The 16,828-nt window shown below is 44.1% G+C and overlaps 1 long non-coding RNA gene across 1 annotated transcript; it reads left to right on the forward strand.

Moving 5' to 3' along the window:
* Nucleotides 1–10,972: 10,972 nt before the first annotated feature.
* LOC140187387 (uncharacterized) lies at nucleotides 10,973–15,806 on the forward strand. The gene is made up of 3 exons (XR_011883083.1): nucleotides 10,973–11,003; nucleotides 15,186–15,253; nucleotides 15,616–15,806. It is a non-coding gene; the product is annotated as an uncharacterized lncRNA (long non-coding RNA).
* Nucleotides 15,807–16,828: the final 1,022 nt, after the last annotated feature.

A 16,828-nucleotide genomic window follows, 5' to 3' on the forward strand; every position in this document is an offset into this window, starting at 1 on the left:
CAGCTCGATGCACCCAGCACAGAAATGGCTGTCCGGGAGGGTGGGAGTCTCCTGGACATCCCACATCAGACACCCAGTACAGAACACCAGACTTACAGACATAGGAGTCTGAGAGTCTGAGTGGGAGTGCCGAGAAAGACATTTTTGAAATTTTCGTTATGTTTTTTTCTCCAACGGCGTTCTGAGAGGCGGGACTTCGCAGGCATGTGACGTCGGGCAGCGCAGCGCGGCAGATTTGAAAGGAACAAAGCCTCATAGAGCGGGCAACGTAGTTTGCGGGCGGCGGAGTGAGCCGGGAGCAGAGTGAAGACTTAAGGGCTTCGGCTCAACGGGCTTAGGCAGAAACAGGCGAGGCGAGGAAGGTTTGACATTCATTTTCTGTTGTTATTTGAGGAGAGGGGCAGTATGAGTGTGAGGGCAGTTTGCTGTTCTCGGTGTCGGATGTGGGAGGCCCTGGAGTTTCCAAGCCTCCCGGACGTCTACATCTGCGCCAAGTGCATCGAGATGCAGCTCCTAAGGGACCGCGTTACAGAACTGGAGCTGCAGCTCGATGACCTTCGCCTGGTCAGGGAGAGTGAGGAGTTGATAGAGAGGAGTTGCAGGCAGGTGGTCACGCCGGGGCCACGGGAGGCAGACAAGTGGGTCACGGTTAGGAGGGGGAAGGGGAAGAGTCAGGTAATAGGGAGTACCCCGGTGGCTGTGCCCCTTAACAACAGGTACTCCTGTTTGAGTGCTGTTGGGGGGGACAGCTTACCCGGGAGAAGCGACAGTGGCCGTGCCTTCGGCACAGTGTATGGTCCTGTAGCTCGGAAGGGTAGGGCAAGGAAGAGGAGGGCAGTTGTGATAGGGGACTCGATAGTAAGGGGGTCAGATAGGCGATTCTGTGGACGCAGTCCAGAGACCCGGATGGTAGTTTGCCTCCCTGGTGCCAGGGTCCGGGATATTTCTGATCGTGTCCAAGATATCCTGAAGTGGGAGGGTGAGGAGCCAGAGGTCGTGGTACATATAGGTACCAATGACATAGGTAGGAAAAGGGATGAGGTCCTGAAAGGAGAATATAGGGAGCTAGGAAGGGAGTTGAGAAAAAGGACCGCAAAGGTAGTAATCTCGGGATTACTGCCTGTGCTACGCGACAGTGAGAGTAGGAATGCGATGTGGTGGAGGATAAATGCGTGGCTGAGGGATAGGAGCAGGGGGCAGGGATTCAAGTTTTTGGATCATTGGGACCTCTTTTGGCGCAGGCGTGACCTGTACAAAAAGGATGGGTTGCACCTGAATCCTAGGGGGACCAATATCCTGGCAGGGAGATTAGCGAGGGCTACTGAGGTGACTTTAAACTAGAATGGTTCGGGGGTGGGAATCAAGTTAAAGAGACTAGGCGTGAGGAGGTTAGTTCACTATGGGGGGATGGGAACCAGTGCAGAGAGACAGAGGGGTGTAAAGTGAGGGTAGAAGCAAAAAGTAGTAAGGAGAAAAGTAAAAGTGGCAGGCCGACAAATCCAGGGCAAGCATTAAAAAGGGCCACTTTTCAACATAATTGTATAAGGGCTAAGAGAGTTGTAAAAGAGCGCCTGAAGGCTTTGTGTGTCAATGCAAGGAGCATTCGTAATAAGGTGGATGAATTGAAAGTGCAGATTGTTATTAATGATTATGATATAGTTGGGATCACAGAAACATGGCTCCAGGGTGACCAAGGATGGGAGCTCAACGTTCAGGGATATTCAATATTCAGGAGGGATAGACATGAAGGAAGGGGAGGTGGGATGGCGTTGCTGGTTAAAGAAGAGATTAACGCAATAGGAAGGAAGGACATAAGCCGGGAAGATGTGGAATCGATATGGGTAGAGCTGTGTAACACTAAGGGGCAGAAGACGCTGGTGGGAGTTGTGTACAGGTCACCTAACAGTAGTAGTGAGGTCGGAGATGGTATTAAACAGGAAATTAGAAATGTGTGCAATAAAGGAACAGCAGTTATAATGGGTGACTTCAATCTACATGTAGATTGGGTGAACCAAATTGGTAAAGGTGCTGAGGAAGAGGATTTCTTGGAATGTATGCGGGATGGTTTTTTGAACCAACATGTCGAGGAACCAACTAGAGAGCAGGCTATTCTGGACTGGGTTTTGAGCAATGAGGAAGGGTTAATTAGCAATCTTGTCGTGAGAGGCCCCTTGGGTAAGAGTGACCATAATATGGTAGAATTCTTCGTTAAGATGGAGAGTGACATAGTTAATTCAGAAACAAAGGTTCTGAACTTAAAGGGGGGTAACTTTGAAGGTATGAGACGTGAATTAGCTAAGGTAGACTGGCAAATGACACTTAAAGGATTGAAGGTTGCATGGATGAACTACAACAATTGTTCATCCCAGTTTGGCAAAAGAATAAATCAAGGAAGGTAGTGCACCCGTGGCTGACAAGAGAAATTAGGGATAGTATCAATTCCAAAGAAGAAGCATACAAATTAGCCAGAGAAAGTGGCTTACCTGTGGACTGGGAGAAATTCAGAGTTCAGCAGAGGAGGACAAAGGGCTTAATTAGGAAGGGGAAAAAAGGTTATGAGAGAAAACTGGCAGGGAACATAAAAACTGACTGTAAAAGCTTTTATAGATATGTAAAAAGAAAAAGACAGGTAAAGGCAAATGTGGGTCCCCTACAGACAGAAACAGGTGAATTGATTATGGGGAGCAAGGACATGGCAGACCAATTGAATAATTACTTTGGTTCTGTCTTCACTAAGGAGGACATAAATAATCTTCCAGAAATAGTAGGGGACAGAGGGTCCAGTGAGATGGAGGAACTGAGCGAAATACATGTTAGTAGGGAAGTGGTGTTAGGTAAATTGAAGGGATTGAAGGCAGATAAATCCCCAGGGCCAGATGGTCTGCATCCTAGAGTGCTTAAGGAAGTAGCCCAAGAAATAGTGGATGCATTAGTGATAATTTTTCAAAACCCGTTAGATTCTGGACTAGTTCCTGAGGATTGGGGGGTGGCTAATGTAACCCCACTTTTTAAAAAAGGAGGGGGAGAGAAACCGGGGAATTATAGACTGGTTAGCCTAACGTCGGTGGTGGGGAAACTGCTGGAGTCAGTTATCAAAGATGTGATAACAGCACATTTGGAAAGCGGTGAAATCATCGGACAAAGTCAGCATGGATTTGTGAAAGGAAAATCATGTCTGACGAATCTCATAGAATTTTTTGAGGATGTAACTAGTAGAGTGGATATGGGAGAACCAGTGGATGTGGTATATTTGGATTTTCAGAAGGCTTTTGACAAGGTCCCACACAGGAGATTAGTGTGCAAACTTAAAGCACACGGTATTGGGGGTAAGGTATTGATGTGGATGGAGAATTGGTTAGCAGACAGGAAGCAAAGAGTGGGAATAAACGGGACCTTTTCAGAATGGCAGGCAGTGACTAGTGGGGTACCGCAAGGCTCAGTGCTGGGACCCCAGTTGTTTACAATATATATTAATGACTTGGATGAGGGAATTAAATGCAGCATCTCCAAGTTTGCGGATGACACGAAGCTGGGTGGCAGTGTTAGCTGTGAGGAGGATGCTAAGAGGATGCAGAGTGACTTGGATATGTTGGGTGAGTGGGCAAATTCATGGCAGATGCAATTTAATGTGGATAAATGTGAAGTTATCCACTTTGGTGGCAAACATAGGAAAACAGATTATTATCTGAATGGTGGCCGATTAGGAAAAGGGGAGGTGCAATGAGACCTGGGTGTCATTATACACCAGTCATTGAAAGTGGGCATGCAGGTACAGCAGGCGGTGAAAAAGGCGAATGGTATGCTGGCATTTATAGCGAGAGGATTCGAGTACAGGAGCAGGGAGGTACTACTGCAGTTGTACAAGGCCTTGGTGAGACCACACCTGGAGTATTGTGTGCAGTTTTGGTCCCCTAATCTGAGGAAAGACATCCTTGCCATAGAGGGAGTACAAAGAAGGTTCACCAGATTGATTCCTGGGATGGCAGGACTTTCATATGAAGAAAGACTGGATGAACTGGGCTTGTACTCGTTGGAATTTAGAAGATTGAGGGGGGATCTGATTGAAGTGCATAAAATCCTAAAAGGATTGGACAGGCTAGATGCAGGAAGATTTTTCCCGATGTTGGGGAGGTCCAGAACAAGGGGTTACAGTTTGAGGATAAAGGGGAAGCCTTTTAGGACCTAGATTAGGAAAACCTCTTCACACAGAGAGTGGTGAATCTGTGGAATTCTCTGCCACAGGAAACAGTTGAGGCCAGTTCATTGGCTATATTTAAGAGGGAGTTGGATATGGCCCTTGTGGCTACGGGGATCAGGAGGTATGGAGGGAAGACTGGGGCGGGGTTCTGAGTTAGATGATCAGCCATGATCATAATAAATGGTGGTGCAGGCTCGAAGGGCCGAATGGCCTACTCCTGTACCTATTTTCTATGTTTCTATGTTTCTATACTTCCTATTCCTATTGTTCACAAATAACTTACCTCGCCTTGACCCGTTATCGCCGAAACCCCATTGAGCCAAAGTCCTCCTACTCTGACTCCCTCTACTCTTGTGCCCACTCTATAAAGCTGTCTTCTTTTTAAAATTCTTCCTACTGATCTAATTCACTCACATCCACGTGCCTGCTCGCCTGTGCCTGGATCAAACTGCTGAAGTAAAAATGCTCTCCTTTGAAATTCTTCCTGCCGGTCTAACTCACTGATGTCCACGTGTCTGCTCAGTCGTGTCTCAATCAAAGAAAAAGGGGGACAGGGAATCAGACTTTTGAATCATTCAGACCTCCTCTCGGGCAGCTGTGACCTGTACTAAAAGGATGGGTTGCACTTGAATCCAAGTGGGACCAATATTCTGGTGGGAAGGTTTGCTTATGCTGTTGGGAAGGGTTTAAATTAGATTTGCAGGGGGGTGGGAACCGAAATGAGGAGGCAGAGGATGAGGAGGTTGGCGCACAAGTAGGGACAGCTTGTAGGGAGTTTGTGAGGAAGGATAGGTAGATGTTAGAGCAAAGATGCACTCAGCCTGATGGTTTGAGATGTGTCTATTTTAATGCAAGGAGTAGCATGAACAAGGCCAATGATCTTAGAGTGTGGAGGAATACATGAAACTGTGACATTGTGGCCATTACAGAGACTTGGATGTCTCAGGGGCAGGAATGGCTGCTTAGTGTGCCAGGCTTTAGATGTTTCAAAAAGAACAGAGAGGGAGGCAAAAGTGGTGAGGACATGGCATTGCTAATTAGGGATGTAGTGTCATGGCTGCAGCAAAGGAGGAAATCATGGAGGGATGGTCTACTGAGTCAGTGTGGGTGGAAGTCAGAAACAGGAAAGGGGCAATAACTCAACTGGGTGTTTTTTATAGACCCCCCCAATAGTAACAGGGATATCAAGGAGCAGATAGGGAGGCAGATTCTGGAATGGGGTAATAAAAATAAGGTTGTTGTGATGGGAGATTTTAACTTTCCTAATATTGACTGGCATCTCCTTAGAGCAAGGGGTTTAGATGAGGTGGTTTGTTAGGTGTGTTCGGGATTCCTGATGCAATATGTAGATAAGCCAACAAGAGGAGAGGCTGTACCTGACTTAGTATTGGGAAATGAACTTGCTCAGATATCAGATCTCTCGGTGGGAGAGCATTTTAGAGGTAGTGACCACAACTCTACCTCCTTCACCACAGCACTGGAAAGGGTTAGGAGCAGATAAATTGGGAAAACATTTAATTGGGATGGGGAAAATATGATGCTATTAGGCAGGAATTTGGGGGTGTAAATTGGGAGCAGATGTTCTCAGGGAAAGGCATAAATGTGGCAAATGTTCAGGGAACATTTGCATGGAGTTCTGTATAGATATGTTCCATTGAGGCAGGGAAAGGATGGTAGGGTTAAAGAACCATGGTGTACAAAATATGTAGAAAATCTAGATAAGAAGAAAAAAAAGATTACGAAAGGTTCAAGAAACTAGGTACGGTTAGAGCTCTAGAAAATTACAAGGTTGCTAGGAAGGACCTTAAGAATAGAATTAGGAGAGCCAGAAGGGGCCACAAGAAGGCCTTGGTGAACAGGATTAAGGAGAACTCCAAGGCATTCTACAAGTATGTGAAGAGCAAGAGGATGAGCTGTCTGAGAATAGGACCAATCAGGTGAGATTGTGGAAATGTGTGCATGGATTTGGAGGAGGTAGCGGAGGTACTTACTGAATACTTTGCTTCAGTATTCTCCAAGGAAAAAGACCTTGGCAATTGTGTCGATGACTTACAGCAGACTGAAACGCTTGAGCATATAGATGTTAAGAAAGAAGATGTGCTGGAGCTTTTGAAAAGCATTAAGTTAAATAAGTCTAAATGAGATATACCCTAGGCTACTGTGGGAAGCAAGTGAGGAGATTGCTGAGCCTCTTGTGATGATCTGTACATCATCAATGAGGACGGAATAGGTTCCAGAGGATTGGAAGGTTGCAAATGTTATTCCCTTGTTCAATAAAGGGAGTAGAGATAACCCAGGAAATTATAGACCAGTGAGTCTGACTTCAGTGATGGGCAAGTTGTTGGAGAAGGTCCTGAGAGACAGGATTTATGAGCATTTGGAGAGACATAATCTGATTAGGAATAGTTAGCATGGCTCTGTCAAGGGCAGATTGTGCCTTATGAGCCTGATTGAATTCTTTGAGGATGTAACAAAACACATTGATGAAGGTGGAGTAGTGGATGTAGTGTATATGGATATCAGTAAGGCATTAGATAAGGTTCTCCAAGCCAGGCTCCTTCATAAAGTAAGAAGGCATGGGATCCAAGGAGACCTTGTTTTGTTCATTCAGAATCAGCTTGCCCACAGAAGGCAAACGGTGATTGTAGATGGTTCTTATTCTGCATGGAGGCCAGTGACCAGTGGTGTTCCACAGGGATCTGTTCTGGGAGCCCTCCTCTTTGTGATTTTTAAAACTGACCTGGATGAAGAAGTAGAAGGGTGGGTTAGTAAGCTTGCTGATGACCACAAAGATTGGGGGTGCTGTGGATAGTCTGGAGGATTGTCAGAGGTTACAGTGGGACATCGATAGGATGCAGAAGTGGGCTGAGAAGTTTCAGATGGACTTCAACCCAGATAAGTGTGGTGGTTCATTTTGGTAGGTCCAATTTGAAGATGGAATATAATATACGTAAATAGTAAGACTCTTGGCAGTGTGGAAGATCTGAGAGATCTTGGGGTCCATGTCCCTAGGACACTCAAAGCTGCTGCACAGTTTGACAGTTTTATTAAGAAGGCATATGGTGTGTTGGCATTCATCAACTGAGGGATTCAGTTCAAGAGCCATGAGGTAATGCTACAGCTATATTAGACCTTGGTCAGACCCTACTTGGAGTACTGCGTTCAGATCTGGTCACCTCACTACAGGAAAGATGTGGATAATATAGAAAGAGTGCAGGGGAAATTTACAAGAATGTTGCCTTGGTTAGAGGGCGTACCTTATGAGAATAGGTTGTGTGTACTTGGCCTTTTCTCCTTAGAGTGGTGGAGAATGAGAGGTGACTTGATAAAGGTGTATAAGATGATGAGAGGCATTGATCATGTGGATTGCCAGAGGCTTTTTCCCAGGGCTGAAATGGTTAATACGAGGGGGCATAATTTTAAGGCGCTTGGAAATAGGAACTGAGGGGATGCCAGGGGTAAGTTTTTCCACACAGAGTGTGGTGGGTGCACAGCAGGCACTGATAATGGCGGTGGTGGAAGTGGATACAATAGGGTCTTTTAAGAGCCTCTTAGATAGGTACATGGATTCTATCTCGGCCTTTCAGTGTTTGGTAGGTTTCAATTTTATCCCCCCTCATTCTTCGAAACTCCTGCGAGTACAGGCCATAGCCATCAAACAGTTCTCATATGTTAACCCTTTCATTCCAGGGATCATTTTCATAAACCTCCACTGGACTTTCTCCAACACCAGCACATCCTTTCTTAAATATGGGGTCCAAAACTGCTCACAATACTCCAAATGTGGTCTACTGACCATTGATTATAAAGTCTCAGCATTACATCCTTGCTTTTATATTCTATTCCCTCACCATGAATGCTAACGTTCTATTTTCCGTCCTTACTACTGATTCAATCCGCAAGTTAAACTTTAGGGAATTCTACTCTAGGACTCACAAGTCCCTTTTGCACCTCTGATTTCTCAATTTGCTCCCCATTTAGAAAAAATAGTCTACATATTTATTCCTTCTACCAAAGTGCATGACCATACACTTCCCTACACTGTATTTTATCTGAAACCTCTTTTTGCATTCTCCTAATTTGTCCAAATCCTTCTTCAGACTACCTGCGTTCTCAACACTACCTGCCCCTCCACTCACCTTTCTGTCATCTGCATTGACCTGGATATGACAATTTTTAAAAATCTACCTACATTAGTAAGCTGAAATTAAGACAGAAGATGCCGGGGACACTCAGAGAACCAAGTTGTGGAAAGAGAAATAATATTAATGAGTTAAGGCCAACCAAAGACTCTCATCAAAACTGGAAATGATTGCTAGTATGATCAAAACCAGGAAAACAGATATTTTGTGTGATTTCTGCACAGTACAGGAAGAATGGACTTAATATCAAGGTATTGAAGTGATGTTATGATAAGATTATTTAATTCAATTAATCTAACTTAGAATAGTGCAAATGTATATTCTTTTCCTTCGGTAGTCAATTACGATTAAGAAAGATTAGCTTCCAACGTGGCTAACGAGGCTAATGAAGGAATTGCGACTTATCCACGGATGGAGTAGAATGTGCCAAGCAAAATGTGGCTTATAAAGTGATTCACTTCTACAGTTTATGCAGGGCTTTATGCACCCACATTGCATTGTCATGAGGTTCACAACGCCATCCTGAATAGCCCTTCTCCCTGTGAGCGATCATGGGCCAGGGATTCCCAACAGTCTAAAGGAACATTGCATTTTTTTTCCTTGAACCAATCCACTTGGTAATCCCTTCCACTGATAAATGATGTACATACTATTTACCCTAACACAATTGATTGAACTTGATTTTTCTGAAGTCTTCTTGCCATGGCCATGAACACCCATTGCTAAGCTGGCTGGCTTTTGTAGATGTTGCTCAGTATTCTACTTAAAATTATAAAGATTGATAAGTTACAGAACCTGGGCCTCTGTACCTGCCTCTGCAATTGGAACTTCCTAACCAGAAGACCACAATCTATCCGGATTGGTGATAATATCTCTTTCTCACTGATAATCAACACTGGTGCACCTCAGGAGTGTGTGCTTAGCCCACTGCTCTACTCTCTCTATACTCATAACTCTGTGGCTACTCATAGCTCAAATACCATCTATAAATTTGCTGATGATAAAACCATTGTTGGTAGAATCTCAGATGGAGAAGAGAGGGTGTACAGGATAAATTATGTACATACTATATGCCAACTAGTGGAGTGGTGTCGCAGCCACAACCTTGCCCTCAACTTCAGTCAGACGGAAGAGCTGATTGTGAGCTTCTGAAGGGTAAGACAAAGGAACACATACCAATCCTCATGGAGGGATCAAAAGTGGAGAGAGTGAGTAGTTTCAAGTTCCTGGGTGTCAAGATCTCTGAAGACCTAACCTGATCCCAACAAATTTCACGACATATGCTGATGATAGTAAACCTGATTCTGATTCTGAAGTTTCAATGTATTTCAAATAATTGTCATTTTCATTTTCATTTTCATTTTTAAATCTTTTTTATTAGTTATTATTGAAGATCAACAAAAAATACTTCAAAGTAATCAAGTCAACATGTCAATATGTACAATGAGGAATTAAATTACCAAATAACTGATTAACAAAGCTAAACAATATATCAATAATAAGAAGAAAAATAAAGTGTTAAAACTATGTTTTTGGGAAAAAGAAATAAGGAATAAAGAACCCTTCCTAACTAAAACAAAAAAAACCCTGCTAACGAAAAAAGAGATCCACTGGGAGCACAACTCCAGAGCTATACACCTTACAAGCTTCCATAAAAGAAAAACATCAATCCGCCAACTCAAATCCATTTAAGCAAGAATCAGAAGGAAACCATCTTAATTAACTTAAATCAGATGATAGTAGTGGGCAAAAAAACCCCAGCTTTTCTCAAAGTCAAATCGAGCATCAAAAGTTTGATTTTTGATTTTCTCCAAACTAAGACATAGCATCACCTGAGAGAACCATTGTTTCAAAGTGGGAGCAGAGGCATCTTTCCATTTCAGTATAATAGCCCTTCTGGCCAATAATGTAACAAATGCAATTACATGTTGGCCTGATATAGAAATACCATGAATATATTGAGGGATTATACCGAAAAGAACTGTCAATTTATTAGGTTGTAAATTAATTTTAAAGCTTTAGAAATTGTAGAGAAAATAGATTTCCAAAACTGTTTCAATACAGAACACGACCAAAACATATGTGTGAATGTAGCTGTCTCAGTTTTACATCTATCACACTGACTATCAACATTAGGAAATATTTTAGACAGTCTCTCCTTTGTCAAATAGTAATGATGTACAATTTTAAATTGAATTAAGGAATGACTGACACAAATCAAAGAAGAGTTAACCAACTTCAAAATTTGCAACTAATCCTCTGTTATCAAGGTCACGTTAAGCTCTCTTTCCCAATCTTGCTATAATTGTCATAGGATACAAGGTATCAATTTATCGATCACATTCAGTCGATAAGGAATGAACATCAAGGCTAAGTCTTTAGCTATTTTCTCCATCTACACACACCTGAACAAGCCCATTCAATTTTTAAAACATGGGGGTGGATAATATCCATTGGTGTTACTTTTCTGGTGCATTTGTTAGCAGAATTCTAGACGATGTCTATACTATATGTAGCAGACAGATGAGAGAGCCCTGATAGGCATTTGCACCCAATAATTATGTTATTGATTCCTCAAATTGTTTCTGCAGAAAATGGTCAACTTTAATAAAGACTCAATCCTGGTTGACTACCATGGAGTCCTGGAGATTTCCCTGTTTCAGGTATACAAATTGCTCCTGCGGTTGACTTGGTTGTCGGCAAAATCAATGATGGTGGCAAATCAGCATATAGGAGGGACATTGAAAATCTGGTTAAGTTGTGCCACCATAATAACCTCTCACTTAACGTCAGGAGGAAGAAGCCAGAAGTCCATGAACCAATTCTCATTAGTGGACCAAAAGCACGACTGTGCAGGAGCAAAAACAGCTTCATAGAGCGGGTATCAGAGGAGCAGGCATTGGATTGGAGGAAGGCTTTGGCGGTAACGGGCCAAGGTGATGTAAGTTACTTGTGAAGTTACTAGGAATAGGAAGAATGTCTGTGAGACCGGTATTCTGCACTGGGTGTGGATGTGAGATGCACAGAAGACACCTAGCCTCCCCGACAGCCATATCTGCACCAGGTGCGTTGAGCTACATCTCCTTAGGGACCGGGCTAGGGAATTGGAGATGCAGCTTGTCTGGTCAAGGTCAGTGAGGAGGTGATAAATAGGTGCTATAGGCAAGTAGTGACACTAGGGCCTTGGGAGACAGAGAAGTGGGTAACAGTCAGGAGAGTGAAGAGCAAGAGTCAGATACTGGAGAATATCCCTGTGGCTGTCCCCCTTAACAATAAGTACTTCCGTTTGAGTACTGTTGGCAGGGACGACCTACCTGGGGGAGGAAACAGTGGTCGTGCCTCTGGCACAGAGTCTGGCCCTGTGGCTCAGGAGGGTAGGGAAAGGAAAGGCAGAGGATGGCAGCAGTGATAGGGGACTCTATAGTTAGGGGGTCAGACAGGTGATTCTACGTACACAGGAAAGAAACACAATGGTACTTTGCCTCCCAGGTGCCAGGGTCCGGGGATGTTTCTGATCGTGCCCATGATATCCTGACGTGGGAAGGAGAACAGCCAGAGATCGTGGTACATATTGATACCAACAACATAGGTAGGAAAAGGGTGGTAGACCTGAAAACAGACCACAGGGAGTTAGGAAAGAAGCTGAGAAGCAGGACAACGAGGATAGTAATCTCAGGATTACTGTCTGTGCCACACGACAGTAAGTATAGGAATAGAGTGAGGTGGAGGATAAATGCGTGGCTGAGGGATTGGAGCAGGGGGCAGGGATTCAGATTTCTGGCTCATTGGGACCTCTTTCGGGGCAGCTGTGACCTGTACAATAAGGATGGGTTGCACTTGAATCCGAGGAGGACCAATATCCTGGCAGGGAGGTTTGCTAAGGCTATCGGGGAAAGTTTAAACTAGAATTGCTGGGGGGTTGGAACCGAGCTGAAGATATGAAGGAAGGGGCATTTGGCTCACAAATAGAGAAAGCTTGTAGGCAGTGTGCATGGAAGGATAGGTAGGTGATAGAGAAGGGATGTGCTCAGACTGATGGTTTGAGATGTGTCTATTTTAATGCAATGAGTATCATGAACAAAGCAGATGAGCTTAGAGCATTGATCAGTACTTGGAGCTATGATGTTGTGGCCATTACAGAGACTTGGATGGCTCAGGGGCAGGAATGGCTACTTAGAGTGCCAGGCTTATAGATGCATCAGAAAGGACAGGGAGGGCGGCAAAAGAGGTGGGGGCGTGGCATTGTTGATCAGAGATAGTGTCACGGCTGCAGAAAAGGAGGAAGTCATGGAGAGATTGTCTACTGAGTCTCTGTGGGTGGAAGTTAGAAACAGGAAGGGGTCAATAACTCTACTGGATGTTTTTTATAGACCACCCAACAGTAACAGGGACATCGAGGAGCAGATAGGGAGACAGATTCTGGAATGGTGCAGGGTTGTCGTGATGGGAGATTTTAATTTCCCCAATATTGATTGGCATCTCCCTAGAGCAAGGGGTTTAGATGGGGTGGAGTTTGTTAGATGTGTTCAGGAAGGTTTCCTGACACAATATGTAGATAAGCCTACAAGAGGAGAGGCTGTACTTGATCTGGTACTGGGAGAGGAATATGGTCAGTTGTCAGGTCTCTCAATGGGAGAGCATTTGGGAGATAGTGATCACAATTCTATCTCCTTAACTATTGCACTGGAGAGGGATAGGAACAGACAAGTTAGGAAAGCATTTAATTGGAGTAAGGGGAAATATGATGCTATCAGGTAGGAACTTGGAAGCATGAATTGGGAGAAGATATTCTCAGGGAAATGTACGTAAGAAATGTGGCAAATATTCAGGGGATATTTGTGTGGCGTTCTGCACAGGTACATTCCAGTGAGACAGGGAAAGGATGGTAGGGTAGAGGAACCATGGTATACAAAGGCTCTAGAAAATCTAGTCAAGAAGAAAAGAAAAGCTTACGAAAGGCTCAAAAAACTAGGTAATGATAGAGATCTATTAAATTATAAAGCTAGCAGGAAGGAGCTTAAGAATGAAATTGGGAGAGCCAGAAGGGGCCATGAGAAGGCCTTGGTGAGCAGGATTAAGGAAAACCCCAAGGCATTCTACAAGTATGTGAAGAGCAAGAGGATAAGACATGAGAGAATAGGACCAGTCAAGTGTGACAGTGAAAAAGTGTGTATGGAACTGGAGGAGGAAGTGGAGGTACTTAATAAATATTTTTCTTTTTAGTATTCACTATGGAAAAGGAATTTGGTGATTGTAGGGATAACGTGCAGTGGACCAATAAGTTTGAGCATATAGACATTAAGAAAGAGGATGTACTGGAGCTTTTGGAAAGCATCAAGTTGGATAATTCACCAGGACTGGATGAGATATACCCCAGGCCACTGTGGGAGGTGAGGGAGAATACTGCTGAGCCTCTGGCAATGACCTTTGTATCATCAATGAGGATAGGAGAGAAGAGGTTCCGGAGGATTAGAGGGTTGCAGATGTTGTTCCTTTATTTAAGAAAGGGAGTAGAGATAGCCCTGGAAATTATAGACCACTGAGTCTTACTTCAGTGGTTGGTAAGTTGATGGAAAAGTTCCTGGGAGGCAGGATTTATGGACATTTGGAGAGGCATAATATGATTAGGAATAGTCAGCCTGGCTTTGTGAAAGGCAGGCCATGCCTTAAGAGCCTGATTGAATTTTCTGAGGATGTGACTAAACACATTGATGAAGGTAGAGCAGTAGATGCGGTGTACATGGATTTCAGCAAAGCATTTGATAAAGTACCCCATACAAGGCTTATTCAGAAAGTAAGGAGGCATGGGATCCAAGGGGACTTTGCTTTGTGGATCCAAGATTGGCCTGCCTACAGAAGGCAAAGAGTGGTTGTAGACAGGTCATATCCTGCATGGAGTCGGTGATCAGTGGTGTGCTACGGGAACTGTTCTGGAACCCCTTCCCTTTGTGATTTTTATAAATGACCTGGATGAGGAAGTGGAGGGATGGGTTAGTAAATTTGCTGATGACACAAAAGTTGGGGGTTTTGTGGATAGTGTGAAGGGCTTTCAGAGGTTACTGCAGGACATCAATGGGATGCAAAACTGGGCTGAGAAGTTACAGATGGAGTTCAACCCAGATAAATATGAGGTTCATTTTGGTAAATCAAATATTATGGCAGAATATAGTATTAATGGTAAAACTCTTGGCAGTGTGGAGGATGAGAGGGATCTTGGGTTCCAAGTCCATAGGACACTCAAAGCTGCTGCACAGGTTGGCTCTGTGGTTAAGAAGTCATACAGTGTATTTGCCTTCATCAATAGTAGGATTGAGCTCAAGAGCCGAGAGGTAATGTTACAGCTATATAGTACCCTGATCAGACCCCAATTAGAGAACTGTGCTCAGTTCTGGTCACCTCACTACAGGAAGGATGTGGAAACCATAGAAAGGGTGCAAAGGAGATTTACAAGGGTGTTGCCTGGATTGGGGAGCATGCCTTATGAGACTAGGTTGAGTGAACTTGGCCTTTTTTCCTTGGAGTGACGGAGGATGAGAGGTGACATGATAGAGGTATATAAGATGATGAAAGGAATTAATCATGTGGATAGTCAGAGGCCTTTTCCCAGGGCTGACAAGATGGCACAGTTTTAAGGTGCTTGGAAGTAGGTACAGAGGAGATGCAGGGGTAAGTTTTCTACGCAGAGAGTTGTGAGTGCATGGAATGAGCTGCTGGTGGAGGAGGATATGATAGGGTCTTTTAAGAGGCTCCTGGATAGGTACATTGAGTTTAGAAAAATAGAGGGCAATGGGTACCCTTAGGTCATTTCTAAAGTACGTACATGTTTTTATGTTTCTATATTTCAGAGGTAGAAGATGGTAACTTTAAATTCCTTGGAGTTATCATATCAGAGGATCTGTCCTGGGGCCAGCACGTAAGTGTCATCATAAAGAAGGCATGACAGCACCTCTATATTCTTGGATGTTTTCATATATTCAGCATCTCACCTAAGACTTTGACAATTTTCTCTGGGCTGCGTAGTGGAAAGTATCCTAAAGTTACAGTATGCATGAGCCGGTTGTGCATGCAGCCTGTTACAGCCGTTCCCATTGGATTCTTACTTTTTTCTTCTTACTTTTTACCTTACGTTATCTTTCGTATTTTTTTTCATGGTAACACGTCGAAGCAGCACCCTCTCTAACAGGCTGGTAGAGAGAGTTTTATTTGGGTTTTTAGCGTTGGGAATAGTTACTTCCCGACACGCGGGACAGAAGCATGTCGCATTGTGTATTCCAGGGACCAGCTTCTTGCGCTTATGCCGGCCGGTGTAGCGAGCAGAGCAGCGGACACCCCTGCTGAAATCTGGAGGAAAACACACAAAGGATGCAGAGGGGGATCACAAAGTTGAGGAAAGAGGACCGGGTAGAGACAACAGAGACGTATGGAGAAGAGGAGTTCAGTGGGTAATAAAATGGACGAGTTCACAGCGCTAGCCGGGTGTCAGAGAACATTTCGGGAGCACAGTTTTATGTGTTTCACTGGAACGGAGCTGCACAAGGACATACCCAATCAAAACTTCTCCATGGACGGCTTCCAGACCGTTCCGGCTGACTGGAAGTGCACTGAGAGCAGTAAGCGTGAAGGAGTTGGGTGCTTACTGTTCTGGTTAACAACAGATGGTGCAATCCGGGTCATATTACGATCAAGGAACATATTTGTAGACCGGATATTGAACTTTTTACTGTTGGACTTTGGCCACATTTCACCGAGATTCAACACTTGGTGGCACGGGATGTCGTTCCTGCCTGTGGCTATCAAACTTGCAGCTCCTTCCGTGGAGGGTCAGACACCCTGAGCCACTAGACTGGTCCTGGACATTTTTCCATCTGGCATAGTTTGCATTTTGTTGTTTGATTGTTTGTGGTTTTTGTATTGCTATACTTATGCTCTATTCTTGGTTGGTGAGGCTGTAACGAAACTCGATTTTCCTCGGGATCAATAAAGTATTTCTATCTATCTATCTAACTGGTTACATCACAGCCTGGTATGGAACCTCTAATGCCCAGGAATGGAAAAGTCTACAGAGAGTGGTGGATATGGGCCAGCCAATTGCATGCAAATCCCTCCACTGAGCGCATTTACAAGGAGCACGGTCACAAGAAGCAGCATCCATCATCAAGACCACCACCGTACAGGCCATGTTCTCCTTCACTGCTACAATTGGTTAGTAGGTACAGGAGTGCAGAGAGAACAGACAATCTCCACACAGACGGCATCTGAGGTCAAAATAAACCTGGTCTCTGCTATTGTGAGGCAATAGTGTACCGTGAATTTGATAAGTAGTTCTTCACAATTACAACTTGCATTTTACTAGTCACACTTAACACAGAAAAGGGACTACACTGCTTTTAATTGACATCAAACCTGCAGAGGTATTATGCACGAGACTAAACTCTCAGTTAGACACACAGTTTTAAAGCAGCATTTTAAAGGGAGTGATGTAGAGATT

The sequence above is a fragment of the Mobula birostris genome, chromosome 24 (genome assembly GCF_030028105.1).
Source record: "Mobula birostris isolate sMobBir1 chromosome 24, sMobBir1.hap1, whole genome shotgun sequence".
NCBI lineage: Eukaryota > Metazoa > Chordata > Chondrichthyes > Myliobatiformes > Myliobatidae > Mobula > Mobula birostris.